Below are 27,942 nucleotides of genomic sequence, written 5' to 3' on the forward strand. Positions count from 1 at the left end.
GCAAAGCCCATTTCTAGAATTATTTAAATACGTACTATTGTTCTTTGTTTATCATCTTAATACCACGTGGTAGTAGTGAGGTGCTGTGGTGGTGTCTTTGTTGGTGGTCTACATGTTAAAATTACACTTTTTTTGGTTAAAATTACACTTTTTTTTGTTAAAATTACACTTTTTTTTTTTTTACAATTACACTTTTTCTGTTAAAATTACACTTTTTTCTGTTAAAATTACATTTTTTGTTGTTAAAATTACACTTTTTTTTATTAAAATTACACTTTTTCCTGTTAAAATTACACTTATTTCTGTTAAAATTACCCTCTCAATGACTAAAGTTACACTCTTTGCCTAAAGTTAGACAGACTAATTTGGACTATTTGAACAATTTGGGCTAACTAATTTGGACAAACTAATTTGGATAATTTGGACTAACTAATTTGGACAATTTGGACAATTTGGACTAACTAATGGATTTATTTAGGACTAAAATTGGACTAAAATACAATATATACAATTAAATTTGAGCTAAAATTATACAATTTTGGACTGAAAATACAAAATTTGGACTAAAAATACACTATTTACGACTAAATTTGGACTAAAAATACAATTTTGGACTGAAAATACACTATTTACGAATAAATTTGAATTTGTTTGAACTAATATAACACTATTTACGACTAAATTTAGAGTAAAAATACACAATTTGGACCAAAGTTACCCAATTCATTTGTTTTGAGTCATTGAGATTGTGCAATATCAATCATTGTCCACTAAAGTGTAACTTTAGTACATTGATAGTGTATATCTTTTATCGTTTTATGAGTGTAATTTTAGTCCATAAAAGTGTAATTTTAGTCCAAAAAAGTGTAATTTTAGTCCATAAAAGTGTAATTTTAATCCAAATTGTATAACTATAGTCCAAATTTGTGTATCTTTAGTCCAAATTGTGTAAGTTACAATTTACAAATAACTCCATTAGTTAGTCCAAATTGTGTAATTTTAGTCCAAATTTGTGTAACTCCAGTCCAAATTGTTCTAGCTTTAGTCCAAAAGCGTACTTTAGGCATTGAGAGTGTAACCTTAGTAGAGATAAGTGTAACTTCAATAATAGAGATAAATGTAACTTTAATGAAGACAAGTGTAATTTTAACAGAAAAAAGTGTAATTTTAACGGGAAAAAGTGTAATTTTAACCGGAAAAAAAGTGTAATTTTAACGAAAAAAAGTGTAATTTTAACGTTAAAAAGTGTAATTTTAACAGAAAAATGTGTAATTTTAACGTTAAAAAATATAATTTTAACAGGAAAAAAACTATGATTTAAACCGAAAAAAGTGTAATTTTAACGGAAAAAAGTGTAATTTTAACGGACAAAAGTGTAATTTTAACCGAAAAAGTGTAATTTTAACCGAACAAGTAAGTTTAATAGATCCTAAATCACACAATACCAAGACAAAATTTTAAATACAAAATTTGGCAAATATATATAACAAGACGGATATTAACAAAGTGATATCAACAAGAAAAAAGTAAAAATTGAGATTTCATAACTAATAGATTTAGTACTAAAATCACACTATAATTTGTAAGAATGTCAATAACCGGAAAAAAAATACCAAAACATCAAAATTGAAAAAAAAAAACGGAAATGAAAAAAAAAACGGGTCAATGGAAATTGATCTATTTTAGTAGATCTAAGATTAAAATTAAAAAAACTCACAAATTTAAAACAATATTATATACCAAGACGATATAAGGAGAGAAAAAAACAACAACAAAAATAAAAAGAACGCCCAAACATCAAGTTAAAAAAAAAATTATAAAAATGACGTCGAGGCGGCGGCGGTGGTGGTGGTGGCGGCGGTGGCGGTTGGCGACTGTGGTGGTTTCCGGTTGGTGGTGGTAGGTGGATGGTGAATGAAGAAAAGATGAGTAAATGATTTATTTGAATTTTTTGGGTTTTTTATTTGTTTGGTTTTTTGGGTTTTTTTTTTCTTGATTTTTTTGGAGAGAATATGGAGAAGTGAGATATAGAGAGAGAATGAGGAGATGTGATAATGAGGTTGTGAATGAAAGATGAGGAGGATTAATGTAGTTAATAAGAAAATTAGAGGAAGATGGCAAAATTAGAGCATTAATCTTAATTTTTTTGTTCTCATCTTAGCCCTCCATTTCCAAGATCCAATGGCCCATAATAGGACTTATGGACTCACATGTAAGAGGAGGACTCACTTGATCTTATTACTATATATATATATATGTTGTTGGTAGTGTTGTACGAGTTTATATAGCTGAACGTTTGAGTAAGAGCATGAATAATTGGTGGAAAAAGAGGAATAAGTGTTGCATGATAAAATGATTTATGATAAAGCATGTTGTATGATGGAAGAGATTTTATAATGTTTTTATGCTAGTAAGATGTGAATAGGAGACTTGATGTTATAATTTTGTGATTTTGTTTACGTAAAGTTATAGAATAAAAACATGTAGGTAATACATGCTTGGTAAGTTGAATGATGTATGTGCATAATGGATGTTGTTGCTTGGCTTTTGAAGATAGTAACATGTGGTTAGGGATACTGATTTTATAAGTATTGAGTTGTTTTTGTCTACCTTGTTGTTGTTTAAGTTGTTTGGAAGTAAAAATCAAGTAGTTATGTTTTTCGATTATAGAGAGGTTGTTTTTAAACTGTTAAAACTTGAGATGTATAAATGATTTTAATGTGATTCTAATTGGAGGTGATAGCTTATTCTTTTACGATTCTAACGATAGGTCGCACGCCCAAAACGACCAAGAAACGAGTGAGATATGATCGTTTTACGAAAAATGGACAGTGCTGAGAAATTCGTAGGGTACTCGATCGAGTGGCCCTCACTCGATCGAGTGCACCTCTTGTTACTCGATCGAGTAGTCCTGGTAATTTGTTTTACGTGCTTCTGACCTTCATCTACTCGATCGAGTAACTCACTTACTCGATCGAGCGACCTGTACTCGATCTAGTGACTCATGTTTTGGGTCATATGTTTATCTTTTGACTTCGTTACATATTATGTTTAATTCAAGGGTGTTCTTTTGCTTATTTATGCGTTATTTCACGTATATGTTGGTCTTGATGCGTAAGTTACCCAATCTTATGATGTAAAGAGTGGCACCTATGGTGATTATGGGTTCAATGGGGAGGACATGAGTTATATGTGGTTGTAGTAGATAGTGGGAAAGAAAATGAAGATTGGTAAGGTTTATTGAGGCATGAAGCATGTTTTCTGAGATGAGACGAGTGATATGATTTTGTGTTGAGTAATGTAAAAGTAAGTGAATGTGGGTAAGGGATGATGTGAGTTTATGGAACGTGAGAACGAAAAGATTGAAATGAGGGATGCGAATGGGGGTAACTTGAGATTCGTAAGGAATTATGGAGGGAGATGGTTAAGAATTATGTTGGTTAAGAATATATGTAATGAAAGGTCATTTTAGAGGGATTGAGAAGAGTGGTATATAGTGAACTTAATGGAGATATGTCGCGACGTGGATTTGCAGATAGTGAGTGAGTTTGGGAATTTGTGTTATCAAGAGGTGAAACTAATGTGTGATTTCCTTGGGCAATTAATGGTATAAAATGAATTTTGATTTCTAGGGATGTAAAAAGGGAGATGCAATTGTTTGAACAGTAAACGTTGATTCTATGGATGGATTAGTGGCAAGTGTGAGTGATAGCATAATAAGAGAATATCTATGGTAAGAAAGCGTGAGATGATATCGATATGAAATAATGAGATGTGAGTTTTGGGGCAATGAGAAGGTTACCGGAGCACTAAAGAGTTAGGTAGAAGTAATAAGGAGTTGAATGGTTAACTGTTTTTGTCGAGTGTAAAAAGAAAAGAATGAGGGGAGTAAAACTAGGAAAATGTTCACCGGAGTTATGTGATATAAAAGTAAGGAATCATCGAGATGTATGATACTATCATGAGGATTTGAGTTAACAGTTATATAGGAATTCCAGGACGACATGATAATCATGAGTTTCGAGGAATTAAGGAAAGTAAAAAAGCGGGGTAAATAAATTGTACGATATGAGATCTTGGTGGTGAGTTGGGTGACGATACAATTAAGGATAGTATTGGAAATATTGTTGAGGTAATTTATTTGATGGGTTTGATGTTTGTTATTTGGGATGTTAACCAAAGATAGGAAAGAAACCATGATGTTTAGAGTTGACTGTAAGAAGCTTGATATCCGAACGATGGTAGTGTTGAGGTGTTGTCACTAGTGATTAATGGTGATGATAAATAAGAAAGATGGCCATTCTAAATAGGTTGATTTTGTAGAAGACCCGATTGATGTGTATTGTTGTGAGGAAGTATAAGATGTTGTTATAGGAGGTAGTTGCTAGTAGTTGAGTATTAATGGTATGGCTATGTTTGGGATAAGGTGGTGGTTATGCGAGTGGGGGAATATGTTATGAGGGGCATATGAGTTAAGCTCAGACGACAGGTAACCTTGATCGAGTGGTAACTTACGTGATCAGGATTGACTAGTTGGATGTGATTATGGGTCTATGATGTGTATAAACGTTTGTGTGAGGTTCTAACCTCACGATAAGTTGTATGGTGTGATAGTCGTAAAGTTGTTATCTAAATGTTCTGTAATATATGGTGGATACGGTAATCTAATTAAATGATGTTCAAAAGTGATAGTTTGGGTGATCTGGCATGGCTAGTTATACATGTAGGTGTATTCATGATATATGTTTATTCCGTGAAAAGGTATGGATGATGTTCATGAGATTCCTGTCTATTTATTTCGTATAATATATTGTGTTGTGATCTAGTAAAGCAGTCTTGAGTACGTTTTATTGTCCGGAAAGTTATTCTAAGTCAGTGTTTATGGGAATTGTATGTAATTATGATGTCTATCGATGTGGTTTTTGTGCCTCGGGTGGTGATCCGGGCATGGTATTTCATGTTGTGATGCGGGTGTTTTCGCTCTGCGGTGCGGCTGTTGGTGACGGTGTTGTGATGCCGTCACCGGTTGTGGTGGAGTAGGCGAGATGATTATGATACGAGTTCTCAAAAGTACATATCAGTTATACATAGTTGTTGTTTTGTTTGTTGTTGTTTCCTGTGAGTTTCAGTTTGGACAGATAGACTATTGTTTTGTTTGTTGATGTTTCTTACCAGTTTCAGTTTGAGAATGAGGGTAGAGTATGATATAAAAGAGAGTTGTATATGTTTTCGTTGTTGTCATGGTATAGTAATATTCTGTTGATGGGCCACAGTTGTGAGAAGTTGTTATAGTAATTTTGACCTTGTTTTAAGATGAGGAATCGGTAGACACAGTCATTGCAAGTGATTTGTGGAACATGTGTTGTACTGATCTGGACGCTGCAAGTGGTTCATAATCAGATTTTGGGACAGTGAGTGTAGGGTGTTGGGAATTAGTGTCATGTTAAGTTATGTATGAGTTTTGCGGTAATGAAAGAAAAGAACTTGAGGATCTAGTGTGAGTGTATGTAATAATTATGGATCGTGAGTTATGAGTATGGAGATAGGTGCAGGTATAGAGGATTATGTCGTTTTGGCAGTAATAGGGAACAATTGAAGTTTTGGTTAAGCTAAAGATTTTGAGGTATAGGTTAGGTGGTGTGACGAGTGAATTGAAGTATGAGATTTGTTTATGTAAGAGAGCCTTAGATATATGCATGGCGAGTGTTTAGATTATAGGTGGCTATCTTTGACATGCGGTGGTGATGAGGATAATGAGAAGATATAGCTAGGATTTAGTATTAGTGAGTTACGAGGACGTAACATTTGTCTTAAATGGAGTAGGATGTGATAAAAGAGAGTTCCATGGTTGTGCATGTTGTAGTATATTTGGAAGAAGAGTGTTGGTGCAGCATAAAGGATGGATCTTTGTTGTGATTGATTTTATTAAAGGTCATGGCCGTGTTTGTAGTAGTGTGATGTCTAGGAGTGCGAGAATATTTTGATAGTGTTGACAGTTGAATGATGATGATTATGAGTTCGATAGTTTTGGCAGTTGGACGATGATGTTTAGGAGTGTGAGTAAACTTCGAGGACGAAGTTCCTTTTAAGGGTGGTAGAATGTAACATTCCGTTTGATGTTCATGAGTGTCTTGATATTGGATTTTCTAGTGGATGACATGTTACGGAGCTAGCAGCGCTTGTGGACGGTAGTTGGTAACGTATGGAGTTAGTGTCGAGAGAGATATAATGTAGTTGATACGATATCGTGAGCCATGTTGTGGATATAGGAATAGTTGGTGGAATTGGTGTTACGAGTTCATGTCTTGTAGGTTGGAGTTTTGTTTTGAGTTCTTAGTTGCGTGGTTGTGTCTTGATCGAGTTAGTATGATTGTTTTTTAGTATGGGTTGAATTTCGGGGACGAAGTTCCTTTTAAGGAGGGAAGACTGTAATACTACGGTTTTATGAGTCTATGGGTACTCTATCGAGTGGGGATTACTCTGTCGAGTAAGTATGTTTTTATATGAAATAGTAGTCTGTCTGATGGGTACTCGATCGAGTATGTGTGGCACCCGATCGAGTAAGGGGCACTCGATCGAGTAGATTACTTACTCGATCGAGTACGTTGGTCTTACGGGTTATTTTAGCCGGGTTTTGTTAATAACGCGTGATTAGTATAAAAGGATTCCGTCACCTTTCTTAATCAGTTTTCACTTTTCTAAAATCTTTCAAGAGAGAAAAAGAGTTATGTTGTTCTCCTTCTCCGCGTTGTTAGCAAATTCCAAAGGCTAAGGATGACGGATCGTCGTGTTCTTTACACCGTTGAGTTCGTCGTGTCGAGGGTACGATCCATATATAGTTTTTATGTTATTTCATTGAGCTTGGTTAAAACCCTAATTGGGTAGATTTGGGGGTTTTTGGATGATTTATATGTATGTGGTAGTAATTGAATGTATACATGTTATAGGAGGAGGATTCGTAGAGGAGAATTCTGATTAGCTGCTAGATCGTCTGTGGTGATTGCTTTTCCAGGTAGGGTTTCCCTACTCGGTATTAATTACATAATGTGTGGTGATTGTGCTGTAGTTAGTAATTGTTGATTGATTCAGACGGTTGTGATTTCGTATTGTTGATTGATTCAGACGGTTGTGATTATTGTTAAAGTATACTGCTGGTGTTTGTGACGGTTGTTGATTAATATCGTTGATTGTTGTTGTATCTGTCTGTGATCTTCGGGGTGCATCCCTGGCTGAGTGTAGTCACTTGCGGGAGTGGCTTCACGCCCTTGATTCGCCTCCTGTGGAACCCGCCACAGGAGGGATGTGCACATTAATTAACATGGGTTTATCGCTCAATGGAGATGAGCGGGGCTTAGGTGGGAACGGCTGCGGTCCCCCACTGGCGGCGAGGAGTATCTGTTACGATGGGTACTCTGGCAGGGCTACACACTTTAGTGTGTAGTTAGTTATGAGGTGATTGGAGATGGAGACTGGGATTGTGTGTGAGTTGTTTGTATAATTGTTTCAGTGTGGCTTTGATTGTGTAATTAGTACTGACCCCGTTTAAATGTTTTAAAAACTATGGTGATCCATTCGGGGATGGTGAGCAGTTACTGATGAGGTATGTTATGACGCGTATGGGATAGCTGGGATGAGTCATCACGTGGCAGTTAAAAGTCTTCCGCTGTGTCAGGCGATGTTTTATTGTTTTGACAGTTTTATCAGTAGACCGTCTGAGAACCTTGTATTTCAGTTTAACAGTTTTGGTTTTGAACATGTAATCATTTTAAACTATATTGTTATTTAAATTATGTTTCTTCATTGTCATTTGGTTATCATTGCCTCGGATAACCGAGATGGTGACGTTCTCATACCTTAAGTGGTCCTGGTAAGGCACTTGGAGTATGGGGGTGTCACAAACAGTGTCAGTTGCTTTAACAAAGTTGATTCCTTTTCTTAAATCCTGAACGTATTTGACACAATTTTCTTGGATATGACCCGTATGACCACAGTAATTGCAAATCAAATATTCTGGTAGATTGACATATTTTCTCTTCCTGAAATCTCGTTCGGAAGGAGTTGATTTGCATTTAGAGTGGTCTCTATTACCATAGCACTCATGTTCTAATCCCATTTTCATATTATTATCTGATTGCTCAGTTAGGAAGTTTAGGACACGTGTGCTACCTTCCCACTTTTCATGGACCTTTCTAGCATGTAAAAGTAAGTCTTTTAAAGACTGGATTTCTTTATTGCATTTGGAATGGTCTGACTCAACAACCTTGGTAGGATGAGTCTCTTCATAATTGTCACGAAAGTTTTGGAATCTCTCGTTAAGAACTCGTACCATCTCAGTATGCATTCTTTTTGTATTTAATAGAACAGTTTTAGATTCCTTCAATTGCTGAGTTAGAGAGTCAATTTCCTTCTTTTGATCTGAGATAACAGCTTCTCTAGTTGTAGCCTTTGACTCAAGAAGCTCTTTGACTTTCCTCAATTCTAAGGTTATAGCTTCACTAGCTGTAACCTTGGCTTGAAGATGCTTAATGTTGAGTTTCAGATCTGAGGTTATAGCTTCATTAGCTATAACTTTAGACTCAAGAACCTTTTTCTCAACATTTGTCACATCTGAAGTTGTAGCCATATTGGCTGTAACTTTAGATTTGAGCTTCTTGGCCTTGGCTTTAAGGAGATGATTCTTTTCAGTAATATCGAGAATTTGTTCTTTTAAATCTTTCAACTCCAAATCTTGTTCATGACATTTATCAAGAGATTGCTCAAAGTATTCAATTAGAGCATTCTTAGGTAATTTCTTAACGCATTTCTTAAGTTCAAGATAGCTTACCTCTTCTTCTTCTTCTTCTGAATCTCCTAGAAAGTAGCAATAGGAGTCCACGCTATCTTTATCATTGTTTGAAAATAGGTCAAGGCTTACGTTGCTTAGGCATAGGTTAGCAACTTCTTCTTCTTCAGATCCTTCGTCGTCCTCCGTGTCAAGATCTCTCCAGCATGATGCCATCATTACTTTCTTGAACTCTTTCTTACTCTTCTCACGATTTGCTTTGTCTTTAATTTTCTCCCATGTGGGACAATCCTTAATCATATGACTGGATTCTCCGCATTTAAAGCATCCTCTATTAGCAAATGTATTCTTAGACTCAGAAGTTTTCTTATTATAGGACCTATTGTTATTATTAAACGATTTTGCTTACTTGTTTCTAAAAATTCTTTTATTGAATCGTTTAGCAAAAAAACGTTTCATCCTCAATTTCAGCATCGACATCTTCCTTATCAGAAGCTTGTAGAGCCATGCTCTTACTGTTACTGGACTCGGCTTCATCGTCATCCAGGACGAGCTCATGAGCCATAAGAGCTCCAATTAGTTCTGCATAAGATAGAGAGGTGAGATCTCTAACTTCTTCCATAATCCTGACCTTAGGACGCCATTTCTTAGTCAAACTCCTAAGTACTTTTCTAGCAATATCCTCGGAGTTAAAACTCCTACCAAGATTTTTGAGCTCATTAATGATAGTAGAAAATCGTGCTGACATGCTATCGAGTGTTTCATTCTTTTCCATTTTAAAAAGTTCATATTTTTGAATCAGCAAGTCAATACGATATTTTCTAACAGCGGACGTTCCTTTATAGGCCAATTCAAGACCATCCCATATTTCCTTGGCCGAAGTGCAAGAAGAAAAACGATCGAATTCACTAGATGTCATGCCGTTTTGCAACATGCGTATTGCTTTCGAGTTTTTCTCTGCCTTCTTGTAATCAGCCTCAATATAGTCTTCTTCGTTTTTCTCATAGGTAGTGTCTTCCGAAGATCCGACCAAAATTTTGTGTTGTCCATTCTTAACAATCGTCTAGCACTCCCAATCATGTCCTTTTATGTAGTGTGTCATCATGTTTTTCCATAGTCCATAATTCTTCCCATAAAAGATAGGACACTTAAAATACTTGGAATCCATTTCACACGTGTAAGGCAGTGGAAATAAAATAAAATAAAATGATAGAGAGATAGACGGATCAGCCTCTTTGCGGTTAGGCAATCAAGAGCACGAGGCTCTGATGCCAGTTGAAGAGTTTATCCAAGTCGAAATACTCGAGAGGGGGGTGAATTGAGTATTTAAAAACTTATGCCCACTTTTTATTTTATATCTAAATAATTAATTATTTAAAGTTTATTGATTAAACTTTAACTAATTAACTAAACTATTTATAAAAGTAATGAAATGAACGATAAAGAAAATTGCAAGGACACACGATATTTGAAGTGGTTCGGCTTCACATGTCGAAGCCTACGTCCACTATTCTCGATTAATAATTTTAGTACCTCTCTCCGGATTACAAAATTATCAACCCACTCGTATAACTAACTCTAGCTATAACTCGATTTGAATATCACTAGATATTCGATTTTGACTATCTTAAGTTACTAAGAAAGCACTTGATTGTTCCTCTAAGTGTTCACACAATTGAACAAGTGGAAACAATATGAAGTACTATTATCTTATAACGTAGCCTTAAGAAATAAGACGCAAATTAAAGAGCACGACTTTTCGTAAAAGATTTTCAATTGCAAAACAATAAAAATACTCGACTAGAATTTAAACTCAAATTGTTTGCAAGGAATTTTATATTTCGAAAAGCTTAAAGTTGAAAAGTATTTTAAAAGAATGAATAAGTGCTTGTATTTATAGTAGAGAGGGGATCTAGGTTTCTTTCCAAAACCCTAGATGTGTCGTGTGGATTAATGGGCAAGAAAGAGATCTATTCTCTTTTTTTAATCCAATAATATCTTGGCAAAAGATATAGAATAAATATAAGGAGAAAAATAACTCTAACAAATATTTATCCAAGATCTTTACCTAAACCCTAGATATCCGTGGATCTCGTGTGAAGTAGAGAGCAAGAAAGCAATCTAATCTTCCTATATTTAATCCAACCATATCTTAGAAGATAGGAAATAATAAATCAAATAATATAAACAGATAGAATATCTCTAACAAATATTATCCTTGAGATTTACTCAATCTTATTCTTCTATCTTTACAGCAATAATTTCCTAAAACATAGGAAAGAATAAATCTTAATAATATAAAAGAGATAACAAATCTCTAATCAAATATTATCACTAAGATTTATTCCAAACCCTAACTTGTACAAGGAGGAAAAACGGCTCATAGGCCGGCCACCCAACTCGAAACCCTAGGTAAGATATTAGGTTAGATAATTAGAGTTTAGATAAGAGTAAAAGGAAAACCCTAGATAGCATGACAACTCATAAGTTGTTTTACTAATCAATAGGGTAACCTCAAACTCATTCGACTTAATCATGTCCCAAATCTCACTCTACTATAAACACATTTTTCTTTAAAGATTTTATGATTTAAGCTTTAAAAAATATATTTTAAAATTATTCAAATCGTGCCTTTAAAATGCAACCCAAAGTTATATTAGAAATGGCTATAACCTTAAGTTTGGTAAGTAAAGTTATAGGTGAAATAGCTATAACTTTACCTTCCCAATATTACTTCTTAAGATACCGTTATTAGACGATGTCCTATACTAGCTAATCTTCCTGGAGATCTTCAGTGATAGGATCATCTCTTTATGATCATAAGCTCTTCATCTTGAGCTTGTTATAGACTTGATCGAGTCTTTTGCTTGAGTGATCATCATTCTTGAAACTTGTTTCAGTTACTATGATGCTTTAAGAATCTTCAATGTTATAGCTCAAGCAGCTATAACATTACTTGAACGATGCTTCACAAATCTTCAATGTTATAGCCATGGTTGCTATAACATTACTTGCTTAAATTGTAAACTTTAAACAATCTATTAAAGACTAAACAAACGATTAAGAGTAAGAGTATATATAATATAAAGTACACACTTGTCATTAGCAAAACTAATCATATATCTATATGGTCCAACAGAGACAGACTGTAATTTATGGACTTGTTGTTAGAATTATTAATCTCATTAATATACATATTCATATATGAAAAGATTTATTTAGTCATAAAATAAAACTAGATCTTATGCATCCAAACATAAATAAGATATGAGAAGAAATCATTGTTCTTACTATATGATTTCGGTTTTATGGGCACCAACAAATTCACCTATTTGTTAGTTCTTGAGCTTTCCTTAAAATGGATGAACAAAAGGTCCAAATTAGAACCTCTCCCAAATGTGAATAGCCAAGGAAATCTCTTAATAACTTATATATTTATGAACTAGTAAAAATATAAGTTTAACTTAAAATATGACACAAAAATATTAATTTGTTCTCTTGAATATTTCGGTCAAGAGAGGAGTGATTTTGTGAGTTTTCTATCTCTAAAATCTTTCACAAAAATTTAGAGTAAAAAATAATTTCTTACACTAGAAATTTTATCATGAAAGATGAATGAATAATATTGAAAAGAAAACTCTTTTCTTTTTACCCATGGTGGCCGAAAAAAATGGCCTTGGGTAGCATGCCCAATGCCTTTTATTTTTGCTCTTCACAAGAGACTAGCATGCAACCCTAGTTATAGGTTTGTTCTTCTCAAAATGTTTAGCCATGCATGCCTATACCCTAGGGTTATGATTGTGTTTGTAGAATAAAATAATTCAAACAAAACAACCCTAAAACCCCTCTAATTTCAGTCACCCATATAACATGGTGGTCCATTTTATTTGTGTCATTTGTCAATTGTGACATATGTGACATGTTACTTGACATGTTACATTATAATGTATTTTTAACATATTAAAAATCATCATATAATTAAATATGTCACATACAAAAACAATTAGTAATTCATAATTACTTGTACCAAAATGGGTCATATAATTATAAACTACAACAATTTTTATTTATAATAATTATTCATTCTATTTTAATTGTTTCGTAAACAATAATTTTATCTAAGTAATAAAGCGATTCGATTACTTAGACCGTATCTCATTTAATCAAATTACAATAAGACACGTTAACTTTACTCACAAAATCATCCGTCAATTTTAAGCAATTTAATTAACTCGTATCGGCATACGATTAATGTAACACCCCCATACTCCAAGTGCCTTACCAGGACCACTTAGGTATGAAGACATTACCATCTCGGTTACCCGAGGCAATGATAATCAAACAACAATAAAGAAACAACGTTTATTATAAATAATTTAGCGAATAGTTACAATCCTCAAAACCAAACCAAAAGTACGATACATTATTTCAAAATGACTGTTCTAACTGAAATGTAAATAAACTAAAGGCTACAGCGGAAGACTCCTATCATCATATCGTGGCATCGGCTATCCCAAGTACTCATCTCAATACTCGCTCAATATCTGCTCACCATCCCCGAATGGATCACCGCAGTTTACAAATCAACACCAAAGGGTCAAGTACTAATCACACAATCAATATGTATAACAACAATAAGATACACATACAGCTTTAACTGTCACACACACACACACAACCAACCAATTCCCATCATCTCAATCTTGATCATCCTTTGGACCCGACCGCCTGATGGGGGACCGCAGCCGTACCCACCAAATCCCCGCTCCACATAGTGAGCGATAACCCTGTCCATTAATGTGCACATCCCCTTCCGTGGCGGGTTCCACGAAGGGCGAAACTAGGCGTGAAGTCACTCCCCAAAGTGACCCCCCCACTCGGCCCGAGGCCACGCCTCGCGAACCATCAACAACGATCACAACCATAATCACAGTACAATTATTATATCAAACAACCAAATACAACACATTAACCAATATCCCATTATGGGACTAATCGAGTAGAAATCCTACCGGTATGCACACAATCGACGGTCTCTCTCTTTGAGTCAAAAAGCCTCTTCCATGAACCCTCCTCCTATCATATAACACATAGAGGCTACACATCACATACTACACATAAAAACCCCCAATCTCTAAATTAGGGTTTAACCAAATCAAAGGAAATACAATAAAAAGGGTACGTAGATCTTACCCTCGACGCAAGGAACCCAACGATATAAACTACGACAAGAAGCGACCGTCGAACTCAGGAATTGTTAAGAATGCGATTAGGAAGAGATGAACTTGTTGCTTTCTCTCTTAAACAGGAAATTAGGTTTTGTAAAAGTGATTTAAAACAATGACGACGAAACTTAAATACCTTAATCGCATAATTAACAAAACCCGAGAAAACTCCCCGTAAAACCGGACACTCGATCGAGTACCCAAGGTACTCGATCGAGTACCCCCTTACTCGATCGAGTACCCAACAGGTCAGAAACTATTTTATTTCGCAACTTACCCTTACTCGACAGAGTAAGGGCTACTCGATAGAGTACCCCAAGACTTATAAATACGGAGTATTATAGTCTTCCCTCCTTAAAAGGAACTTCGTCCCCGAAGTTCAAACCACTACTAAACAAAGGTACTCCCATAACCTTCCCGACTCAGCAACCAAAACAAAATTCCACATAAAACATGATACTAACCCAACTCATCCCGACAAACATCCCGACACAGCATATAAAAGGGGTATAAAACTCTTAAAAACTGTTCGCGATCATCTCCTACTCCCCTAAAGGAAACAAGGTTACGTCCCCGTAACCATACATACCTGATCAAAAAGGAAAGGGTAACGCTCTTTCATAGCTTCCTCTGGCTCCCATGTAGCTTCCTCGGTCTCGTGGTTAGACCACAGGATCTTAAGCAAAACTGTCTCACCACTCCTAGTCTTTCTAACCTTTCGGTCTAGAATCTGCTTAGGCACCTCAAGATATGATAAGGACTCATCTAGCTCTAAGCTCTCTGCCTCCAACACATGTGACGGGTCACTCACATACTTCCGCAGCTGCGATACATGAAACACATTATGCACTCTCTCTAACGCAAATTTGGTAAAGCCGGACGATAAGCAACTTCCCCAACTCGCTCTAAGATCTCATAAGGCCCTATAAACTTCTGACTTAACTTGCCTTTCTTCCCAAATCTCATAACCCCCCGCATAGGAGACACTTTCAAAAGAACCTTGTCCCCAACTTGAAACTCTATGTCCCGACGATGTAGATCTGCATAACTCTTTTGTCGATCTGGGTTTGCTCTCATCCGTTTCTGGTCATCTTAATCTGTTCCACCATCTCATGCACCATCTCTGGTCCTAAAACCCTTTGCCTCAAAGCACTATCGTCCCAACAGATTGGACTCCTACATCTCCTCCCATACAAAGCCTCAAACGGTGCCATACCTATCTTTGGTGTGATATTTTGTTATTGTAAGAGAATTCTATCAAGTCCAACCTCTGCTCCCAGCTACCACCAAAATCCATCACACAAGCTCGCAACATATCCTCAAGTGTCTTAATTGTTCTCTCAGTCTGCCCGTCTGTCGCAGGATGAAATGCTGTACTCATCTTCAAAGTGGTTCCCAACGATTCCTGCAACTCCTTCCAAAACCTCGATATAAACCTCGCATCTCTGTCAGACACTATGTCCTTAGGGACTCCATGTAACTTAAGCACGTTCTTTCGATAGGCCATAGCCAATTGTGCCTTAGTCCATGTATCTTTCATTGGAACAAAGTGGTGACTTGGTCGGACGATCCACTATCACCCAAATCATGTTGTTACCTTGTTGACTCTTTGGCAAACCCACAATGAAATCCATGGAAATGGATTCCCACTTCCACTCAGGCACCTCTAAAGACCGAATCTTACCTTGTGGTCGTCATTTGTTCCCCTTTAACTCTCGGCATGTCAAACAACGGGACACAAACTCATTTGTCTCTTTCTTCATCCCAGGCCACCAAAACGTTTTCTTCAAATCCTTGTATAGCTTGTCTCCACCTGGATGAACTGAATATGGTGTGCAATGTGCCTCTGTCATGATAGTCTTTTTCAACTCCTCGTCATTAGGAACACACCACCTACCATCAAACCTCAAACTACCGTCTGTATGAATAGAAAATCGGGACACTGTCCCTTTCTCTACTCCAGCTCTCCACTCCACTATCTTAGGATCCAAAGCCTGTTTATCCCGAATATTATCATAAAACTCGAGCTGTACTGTCATATCACCCATGGCATCTCCTTTTTGCATCATATGTATCCCAAAACTCGCTACCTCATCTCTCAGCCTCATCAAAGATAGAGTGCACGAGGGGAATGTACACTCTTCCTACTCAAAGCATCGCCTACAACATTGGCTTTCCCTTCATGGTAGATGATTTCCATGTCATAATCGCCAATCAGCTCCATCCACCTCCTCTGTCTCATGTTCAACTCCTTCTGCGTGAAAATGTACTTGAGGCTCTTGTGATCAGAAAATACCTTAAAGATCGCTCCATAAAGGTAATGTCTCCAAATCTTGAGAGCAAACACCACTGCACCCAACTCCAGATCATGAGTAGGGTAGTTCTCCTCATAAGGCTTCAATTGTCTAGAAGCATAGGCAATCACTTTGCCATTCTGCATCAACACACATCCCAGCCCATTCTTCGAGGCATCTGTATAAACCTCAAAGTTCTCGCTCCCTTCAGCAATGCTAAGACGGGAGAGCTGTGGTCAAACGCTCCTTTAATGTTTGGAACGCCGTCTCACAACTCTCATCCCAACGAAACATGTTCTCTTTCCTCATCAACGCTGTCATCGGTCTAGCTATCTTGGAGAAATCTTTCAAGAAGCGTACGTAGTATCCGGCTAAACCCAAGAAACTCCTAACCTCGGCAACATTCTTTGGTGCTTCCCACTTTGTCACGGCCTCAATCTTCGCCGGATCCACTGACTACCCCATCTTTAGAGATTACATGCCCCAAAAAAAGCAACTTTCTCTAACGAACTCACACTTGGACAGTTTAGCATACAACTCATGATCCCTCAAAGTCTGCAACACGATCCTCGGATGCTCCTCATGCTCCTCCTTAGTCTTAGAGTAGACTAAGATATCATCGATAAACACCACAACAAACTGGTCCAAGAACGTCTCGAAGATTCTATTCATCAAATCCATAAACACACTGCGGGCGCATTAGACAACCCAAACGGCATCACCACATACTCATAATGGCCATACCTCGACGTGAAAGCTGTCTTTGGTATGTCCACCTCTCTAATCTTCACCGATGGTACCCCGACCTCAAATCAATCTTAGAAAAGGCATTTGCACCACTCAGGCGATCAAACAGGTCATCTATCCTTGGCAAAGGATACTTGTTCTTTATCGTTACACGGTTCAGCTCCCTGTAATCTATGCATAACCTCAAACTCCCATCTTTCTTCTTCACGAAAAGAACTGGTGCTCCCCACGGCGATACACTTGGTCTAATGTATCCCTTCTCTATCAGATCATCCAACTGCTTCCTAAGCTCCTCCATCTCCTTAGGACCCATACGGTACGGTGCCTTAGAGATTGGCCCCGTCCCTGGCTTCAACTCAACGGTGAAATCTATCTCCCTCACCGGTGGCAACCCCGGAATCTCCTCTGGAAAAACATCTGCAAACTCCCCCACCACTGGTATCTCATCAACTGTCGGACTCTCTATCCGATCATCTCTCACATGGCACAGGATCAGAGGACATCCCTTCCTCAGATAAGACTTCAAGGTAACAGCTGCAATCAACTTAACTTTGGGTTTGACTAGAAACCCACGATAAGACACACTAACACCCTTAGGACCTCTTAAAGACACTTTCTTTTGATGACAGTCTATCTTAGCTTTATACTTTCCTAACCAATCCATCCCAACTATCATCTCAAAACCGTTAAAAGGAAACTCTAGCAAGTCTACAGGGAAATCAACTTGCCCAACTATCAAAGATACATCCCTGAACAATCTCCCACACGATACAGACTCACCTGAAGGTATGAAAACTTGCTCACTAAACGACTCTTATACTCTCAAACCCAACTGTTTTACATGACTCGAAGACACAAACGACTGAGAAGCCCCCGAATCAAACAAAACAAAGGTAGGAATACCATAAACAAGGAATGTACCGGTGATAACGTGCGCATCTTCCTCATTTTGCTTTCTTCTCCATCATGAATAACCTTTGGTCTTCCGCCCACCTCCCGGACAAGGTACTAGGCGATGTGGTCGGCTTAGCACCCGACCCTTGATTGTTGTTGTTGTTCGCTGGTGGTTTCTGATAAGAATTATCGCCGTTGCGGTTGCCTCCACTCACGGTAACTCGACTTCCCGGTTTGGCTATGATCCGGCCGGTCTGTTGCTCGTGAAGCTCGCGAGAGTCTCCGGAAAGATCCGGTGCACTTGTGCACTCATGTCTCTTGTGGCCTACACCACCACGGCTATAGCAGGTCACTCCCCAACTATTACTCACACTTCCACGGCCACGCCCAAAGGAAGCCTCGGATCGAACCCGGACCAGGAAGAAAATCCCTTAGGATCGATTGTGGTTGCCTTTCTTGTGATTAGATTGGCCACCACCCTCGCTCTCGGACTTCCTCTTCTCACCACCTAACCTCTCCTGAGCCATCTCCACCAACCTCTCCGCTCTCCCAGCTCTCTCATAAGCTTCCTTAACATCGGTAAGGATTCCCACGGGTAACTTATCCATAATCTTAGGGGTCAACCCCTCTCAAACCTCAATGCCAGATTCTCCTCACTCAAACCCATATCCTCAACATACCTAGACTTCTCATTGAACGACTGTAGTACTCGACCCACGAGACATCTCGGAGTCATCTTAAAACCATCAAACTCTTCTCTCATCTTACTCCTCACATGTTCCGCACGAACTCCTTCCTCACGACCCTACGAAACTCCTCCCAAGGTATAGCGAGGTAAGCCTTGGTTTGCATATATCTCCTTAGCACTCACTTTTACTGAATCCCACCACTTTTCTTTGCCTCCCTCGGATAGAACGCGGCTGTTCCACCCTCATCTCATCGGGACGGTGAACCAAATCTAATATGTTCTCCATCTCTCTCACCAACTATCAAGAAGGTTAGGTTCCCCAACTCCCTTGTATTCTTTCGGGTTAAACCTCGCAATGTAAAGGCTGATTTTCGAATGATCAACCTCCTTCTCCTTATCCTTATTCTTGTCCTCATTCACTTTCTTTAGGGTCTCAGTAAGAGCATCCTGGTGCTCTAACATCTTAACGATGTCATCCACGGTCATAAGCTCAGCTCTCGCATACAAAGCAGTTCTCTTGGGCGGCATCTTGAAACTATACATATATAAGAAAGGGTAGATATGAACATACGTACTAAACTTCAAAACACGAAAACACGCCACCCAAAAACCACTCGATCGAGTTCCCAAACACACTCGATCGAGTAACGGGCTACTCGATCGAGTGCCCCACGTACTCGATCGAGTACCCAAACTTCAGACCCCAAAAAGACCTTTCGATCTCTTACCTACTCGATCGAGTATCTAGGCTACTCGATCGAGTGACCCCTACTCGATCGAGTACCCCTAGTTACTCGATCGAGTGCCCCAAAACTCGATTCGGACTCAAAATCGCAAAACCCCACCCGATCGAGTCGGTCCCACTCGATCGAGTAACACTAATTCATAAAAGCTACCCGCATGTTACGTCATATGCTAACATGCTAAACTTTATAAACCACATTATATCATAATAAACATGCTACGCATCTTTTCTACTATCTACGAGATCATTTCATCATGTTATTAAATGCCACATTGTAAATCATCCAACATGTTATCATCTCATCAACAAGTTCCCCCCATATCACCATTTTCTTTCATATGCTCAACTTTCTACTTCAACACCCAACAATTAATACATTCCATCACATCCGTACACAAGTTAACCAAACACACATACGACTCGACAAACACTTCCCCCATGTGACCGGTTCAAAGTTGTAGGGCGACCCCTGCGACTTTAGGACGTCTCCCAAGCCTTTGCACTAGCTCCTACAAATTTTACCCCGGGTTCATTTTAATTGACTCCCTATGTTCATTAGGTTCATTGGTTACAGGTTTCAGGATCGTCGCTCTGATACCATTTGTAACACCCCCATACTCCAAGTGCCTTACCAGGACCACTTAGGTATGAAGACATTACCATCTCGGTTACCCGAGGCAATGATAATCAAACAACAATAAAGAAACAACGTTTATTATAAATAATTTAGCGAATAGTTACAATCCTCAAAACCAAACCAAAAGTACGATACATTATTTCAAAATGATTGTTCTAACTGAAATGTAAATAAACTAAAGGCTACAGCGGAAGACTCCTATCATCATGTCGTGGCATCCCAGCTATCCCAGTACTCATCTCAATACCTGCTCAATATCTGCTCACCATCCCCGAATGGATCACCGCAGTTTACAAATCAACAGGGGTCGATACTAATCACACAATCAATATGTATAACAACAATAAGATACATGAGACGACTTTAGTCTGTCACACACACACACAACCAACCAATTCCCATCATCTCAATCTTGTTATCCCCTTTGGACCCACCGCCAGATGGGGGACCGCGGCCGTACCCACCAAATCCCCGCTCCACATAGTGAGCGATAACCCCGTCCATTAATGTGCACATCCCCTTCCGTGGCGGGTTCCACGAAGGGCGAAACTAGGGCGTGAAGTCACTCCCGCAAGTGACCCCACTCAGCCGAGGCCACGCCTCGCGAACCATCAACAACGATCACAACCATAATCACAGTACAATTATTATATCAAACAACCAAATACAACACATCAACCAATATCCCATTATGGGACTAATACTGAGTAGGAAATCCTACCTGGTATGCACACAATCAGACGGTCTCTACTGCTGAGTCAAAAAGCCTCTTCCATGAACCCTCCTCCTATCATATAACACATAGAGGCTACACATCACATACTACACATAAAAACCCCCAATCTCTAAATTAGGGTTTAACCAAATCAAAGGAAATACAATAAAAGGGGCGTAGATCTTACCCTCGACGCAAGGAACCCAACGATATAAACAACGACAAGAACTCGACCGTCGAACTCGGGAATTGTTAAGAATGCGATTAGGAAGATGAACTTGTTGCTTTCTCTCTTAAACAGGAAATTAGGTTTTGTAAAAGTGATTTAAAACAATGACGACGAAACTTAAATACCTTAATCGCATAATTAACAAAACCCGAGAAAACTCCCCGTAAAACCGGACACTCGATCGAGTACCCAAGGTACTCGATCGAGTACCCCCTTACTCGATCGAGTGCTGACTACTCGATCGAGTACTAACAGTCGAAACTATTTTATTTCGCAACTTACCCTTACTCGACAGAGTAAGGGCTACTTGATAGAGTACCCCAAGACTTATAAATACGGAGTATTACAATTAATTAAATAATCAATTAAGAGTATTTCCCTATAGGTATGACCTAAGGGGATCAACTGATCACCACCGTCGCACGACAGTAATGTCAAACTCTTGTCAGCCAATCATTACCGATATGTGTGGACCAATTGACTGTAAAATATTACATCCCACATGTATTCTTAAAATGAGATTTAAACATGTGATCATCATGATCGACAGTTGTGATCGCATTATTGTCGGAGGACACTTATTCCAACAAAATCCCACTTGTCCTCGACAAGTGTGCGTCACCAATTCTCTTGTCCTATTACTATCTCCCACTCAATGCAAGGTGTCTTTCAGGTCGTACTTGCAAGTGATCATATCGAGAGTGGTTTCCTCGATCCGGAGAATAAGCGATTGACCGGAATCATCTACCATAGATACCTTCCGAGCGTGGCCACGCATTTCCAGTTCATTACTCCTCGAGTGGCCTTGAGATATTGTTTTAACCCTGACAAGGGGGTGGACAATTCTTATCGCACTTATTCCCTTCGACTAGCCACAGCCATCATAACCCAAAATATGCCCATTTGACCCCATTTACGAAGGTCGTAGTAACACAAATCAAAGTTAATCTGAAACTGTGCCACCTTAGGCGAACAGTCTTTAGTCAAAAGAATCGACTCATTAGAATACTATAGTAGCTCTCGCCACGACCAGGCTATATAAATTTGCCAGAACTCTATAAGCGGTCATAAGGCCTGACAAAGTGTTCCTAACAGTCTGCATATGTGATCGACTAGTCATCTCATATGACTCTATGGCACTTGAACTTGCCATCAATCGCATCACACTCTAGTCACTTCGAGACGTCACCTCATACAAGTGACTATGGGCAAATACCATGTTAATCCGGGTTCACTTTAACGGGGTTCAATATTGTCTTTACAACCCGTTTGGATGTAACAAAGTATAAAAGGAGTTTTAAGATTTAAAAACTCGAAGGACAAATGTGATTACATATGAACAGTCAATACCTGATTACTACTTCATATTTTTATAATCCATTTTCATCTTATGTGTAGTTGTTCATCTCAATGCAATTGAAATGACATAAGAGATGACTCATCATGTTAAGCCCATGAGAAGGCTTTGGTTGGTAGGTTTTATCAACTTCTTGTACCTTACTCAACCTTACTACATTCTCGTTTTTCTTTGTAATGTATACATTTGCATTACAAAACTTTCTGAGTACGTGTCTAGATCTAATCTAGACATAAGCTCTCTAGCCTTAGAATAGCTCCCACTGTTTTCACAGTGTGTGGGACTCATCCTTCTTGCACATCTCATGATTGCAAGTGTACTCAATTTCCGTTGTAAATATCTCTCATTGTTCTTTATTGCCTAGAACGATTCTAGCAAATCTATTTCTTAAATAACATAGCCATAATGGTTCCTTAACCATCCTAATGTGTTTTGATTATGATTTTGTCGGAAACTATGCGCAATCTCAATTGTCAATCATTTGTGTAACACCCTTACACAAAATTGCATCAAAAACACTTTGCATTACATCCTCAATGCTTCTGCAAGCACTTAAGGGTAATCTTTATGGCTTACTTGGTAACTATTACTTAAATTCGATTTGAAACAATTCATCATACTTAAAGTATATGAAGTGTTATACATCATTTCCTATTTAATTGATTCGGCAGCGGAAACAAATGGAATCAATCAAATATATTCAACTTGATTGAACTAGTCATGAATCTTATCAACATAAGACTTCTTATTTGACGCTAATATCATGTGGATTTATCTACATAAATCTGGATATTAAAGATGTATTATATTTCTCCAAAGTCTTAAATCATTCGCAATGATCAATATGTCATCCACATATAAGACTACTAAAATTTTCGTAACTCCCACTAAACTTCATGTATAAACACAACTTCTCGACTTATTGGGAAAATTTGTATACCATGATCAAATCATTGATTCCAACTCATTGATGTCCTACTCAAGACCATCTCTTAAGTTGCACATTATCTTAGGATTGCAAAAACTCATAACATGTATCGAATACATTTCTTCTTTGAAGAAGTGGGTTTTTGGATTCACTCGCTATATATCTCATCATAATGAAATACAATCCTTAGACTTAAGCTTCTCAACTAGTGGAAAAACCCTTTGCCACCAATTAAGCTTTGATATCTAACAATTCACTTGGAATTTATTTTGGATTTTCATGGCTCTAAGACTTGTATTGAGTTGTGACTTAAACACTCTCATGTAAGTCATATGTTCATTACTTTCCAGAAGTAATCAACTTGAATCAAATAATTTCTTTGTAAGTTGCAAGCTCTTTACTTTCTAAAAGTAACACTAATTCATCATCTTCAACAAGTGATGACTTTAACCTCCTAGGTTTTGAAGAAACAACGTCTTACACAAAACGTCTCATGTAGCCAAGAAAGACCAGTTTCTTGCGACATAACATTCTTTGTGGCTCTTGAATAATTTCTCCCACTCTGTCTTCTAGAAATAAACTTGTATTCTAGAAAGACGACTTCACAAAGCCACAAACTCGTTGTACTCGTGATTATAGTAAGGAAAAATGAGCATTTGTTTCTTGTGAAAACTTACAAGCATGGTACCCTACCATTTCATATCTCATATGAATCGTTTTAGATTAAGTGGGAAAATTATTTAGACAATATGATAAAATCCCCAAAAATAAGATCAAGTAACTCTAAGTAACTTGTTTGAAGTCCAAACCATATCGAATAGAGTTTGATTTCTTTATCCAACCACACATTATCCCATAATAAGTGCTAAGAGAGATTAATTTGTGATACTATATCACATTTCCTTTGGCTTATATCAAAGTCTTCACTTTGATAATCCCATCACGACTAAATCGTGATTCATGGAACTCTTTGAACTTCTTCAAAGATTTCTCTATTTACCTTATTAAGTGAACACATTAGTGTCAACCTAAATCGTTGGTAAAAGAAAATGATCAGCCTATTTTGGATCAATGATTTACAACCTCGATCTCCTTTTCAACCAAAAGGCACAAGACATCTTGCTTTGAATACAAGATACGCATATACCATAAGATTAACAACCTAATGGTTTCAAGAGTGCTCGATAACTCTTTGCGTTCATCATTCCAAAATTTAAGGTTTAATCTTGGGATACCAATTTGAGTCTTGCATCATCTACATGATGTATCATTCTAGTTTGGTTTAGAATATATTCACCTTGATAATGGGCTAGCCATACATCAAATAGTGGTGTATAGGGTCACAAAAGTGAAACCTCTTTTGTATCTTAACAAGTTTATATTCTTATTTAGAGTTTATGCACTTAATAGTCACAATTAAGTACAACTTTAAACCCAAAAACTAGATTGAGTACACAATGACTCTATCTCTCAACATCATTGTTGCTAGTCGTCATATTCTAATCATCTTATTTATCGAATACAATGATGAAAACCTCCACTGGTTTCTAATATTGACGAAGTAGTACTAGCAAAATTTATGTTAATCAAATAAACATTGAAAGAAGAAGGTCCCATTAGATGTCCCACAACTAACTTGTTGATTCTTCAATAATTTGGGGTAGTTTCCTTTCTAGCGTCCAACAATTAAGACAATGGAAACTTTATCGGTCGGGATTGATAGGTTTAGTATCGTTATTCTCAATAACTTTACCTTTAACATTACCTTGTATCAATTCCATTCTAATTTTACTTCTTTAAACCTCGTCCTTTTCTTAACGGTTTAAGAGAATGCTCCCACTCATTTCAATGAGTCTTTGCTTAGAGAAGCAAAATTGAATTCCATGAAGACTACTCTTCAATCTATTTTTTTTTAGTCTTAAAACATTCATTGAAGTGGTTGCGGTATTTTGGTCAATTTTGATTTCAAACAAATCTAGTTACCAAAATGATGTAACGTTTCAAAGTACTTAACTCAATTAAGCATATGAGAAACAATTCATTGTAAGTAGATATGTTAGTCAAGAATCAAAAACCCTTTTGATTACGAATAACTTTTATCTATACTCTTCACAAGAGATCCGTACAATGGATAATACGAGGTTTTTAGAAGAAAAATTCAAGTTTTGTCTTTAGTTACGATGTTTTAATGGAGATTTGAATCAAAAATCGAAATGATATCGTATATGAATTGTGGTAAAGGAATAGAACAATATGATAACGGAATAGTAAAAACTTAACATTTATCATTTTATTAATACTTGTAAATAACAAGTAAAGCATTTACATAGTGACCTCTACCCAACTATGATAAATGATTCCAAGATCCAAATTCATATTAACTTGGGCATCGGTAAAGCCGAATACAACCCTCATCAATATAACTCGGTGGATTAACTCTTTAATCAATTCTACTTTTAGAACTCTTGGTCGATAAAATTACATTAATATTTATCTTTAGCCCGAAACACATCCGGCAACCGTCGAGAATACTTTCGTTGAGTTCAACCCAAATTTCGAATAAATGTGTCCATGATCCAAATTTACATCAACTTGGGCATCGGTAAAGCCGAATACAACCCTCATCTTTATAAATTCGGTGGGTAGACATTTATCACCCACTTCCCCTACGTAGCAAGGTTTGTACCCCGGTAAAGCCGAGTGCACTCCCTCATGAAATAGGTTTTCATGGTTTCTACTTTTTGGTAAGGCTAAGTCTCAATTGTTTATTTTAGCGAGAGGTCATGTCAATTTATTATCTATCACATTTTAAGTGAACTAAAGCGGTGAACTACGATAATTGTAATTGACACGGTCGATAAACTCGATAAAATGATAATGCATGTTTTAGTTATGGCGATTTAGCGATGCATGCAAAATATAAATAAAATGCAAAGCATAAATAAAATCCTAGTATGGCCTTCCTAAAATAGTAAATCTAATAAACTATTACAAATTACGAGACCAACTCCTTTGATCCCTTGAACTTCAGTCTTGGCACGCATTTCAAGGCAACATACTTTGATGGATCGCCTTCTCGAGTGGCACCGTCTTCAAGGAACTCCGGAATAAATAAATTACATAATAAATTACATAATTTCCTATTATACATTTTAATCAAAAATAAAAATAAATATATTAAATTACAAAACGGTGACACGAGATTATAATAAATTACAACCGAATCGATATTCCCATACATTTCGGGTAATATCAATTAAAACTAAGGCCATACTAAGTAAAATTACATAATTCAAAAATTACATAAAATTAAAATATGACAATCATAAATAAAATGCAGCATTATAATATGTATGAACATACCAAATTAAATGCTAAATCGCCTTTAAAGAGCTAATATCGTATATTAATCGGTTTTTACGGATTTGCGTGATTTAACCTTTTAAAATCACAATAATTACATAAACTCATATTTATGTACAAGTTAATTACCCTAACCATATTAGGACTCAAAATTAGTATCCACTAACATTTGACAATAATTAACCTAGATTTCTTAATATTGTTCATAGATGGACCTAAAATACAAAATTATGTCATAAACTTCAAATTAAATCATAAAAATTTCAAATAATTTCAAAATTTGAAATTTAAACTCATGAACATTCTGGAAAAATAATATGACACTCATAATATTCAAAACTTAGGTTAAAAATTTCGAAAGTTTATCGAGAAAAACAATGTTGCGGTTTATCGATTTTAACAATTATCACCATAAAAATATGAGAAAAATTATTTTTATAAACTTTTCACTTTTAGATCTGAAATATATTATAAAATGCAACATGTGACGTTTTTCCTTAGTCATGAAGTATGTTTTAGCATTTTTACTAATTAAAGTCACTATTTATGTGATTTTTCATCAAAAATTCATAAATTATGCATAAAGACTTCATTATAGCCAAATATTTTACACACATCTTGTAAACTTTCATGTGACAACATACTAACTTTCTATGACCAGATTCTAAATGTAACTCATATAAACCTATTTACTCATTTAAATACGATTTTAACTTGAAAAATCCATATTTTGAGCATAACAACTCATTTTATCATGAAAATTTACAGGCCATCAGTAGATAATATATGTGAAAACATATCCAAAAACCACTAAAAATAACGAAGTTTAGCTATTTTTAGTCCAAATATGACATTTTTATCATAAAAATCACATTTTAATGCCATTATTATATAAAATGAACAATAAAATCCATAAATAAACCAAAATATCCTAAATATATTTTAGGACCAGAAACTTTAACATGCAAATAAATTTCGTGATATTTCATAATAAACACAAATTTATAAGTTTTGTTTGTTAATCTTATAACTCGGAAAAACAATAACCGATTTGCATGCAAACAACCTAAGGCTCATGATACCGCTTGTTAGAATTATTAATCTCATTAATATAAATATTCATATATGAAAATATTTATTTAGTCATAAAATAAAACTAGATCTTATTCATGCAAACATAAATAAGATATGAGAAGAAATCATTGTTCTTACTATATGATTTCGGTTTTATGGGCACCAACAAATTCACCTATTTGTTAGTTCTTGAGTTTTTCTTAAAATGGATGAACAAAAGGTCCAAATTAGAACCTCTCCCAAATGTGAATACCCAAGGAAATC

Source organism: Silene latifolia, chromosome X, assembly GCF_048544455.1.
Source record: "Silene latifolia isolate original U9 population chromosome X, ASM4854445v1, whole genome shotgun sequence".
Taxonomy (NCBI): domain Eukaryota; kingdom Viridiplantae; phylum Streptophyta; class Magnoliopsida; order Caryophyllales; family Caryophyllaceae; genus Silene; species Silene latifolia.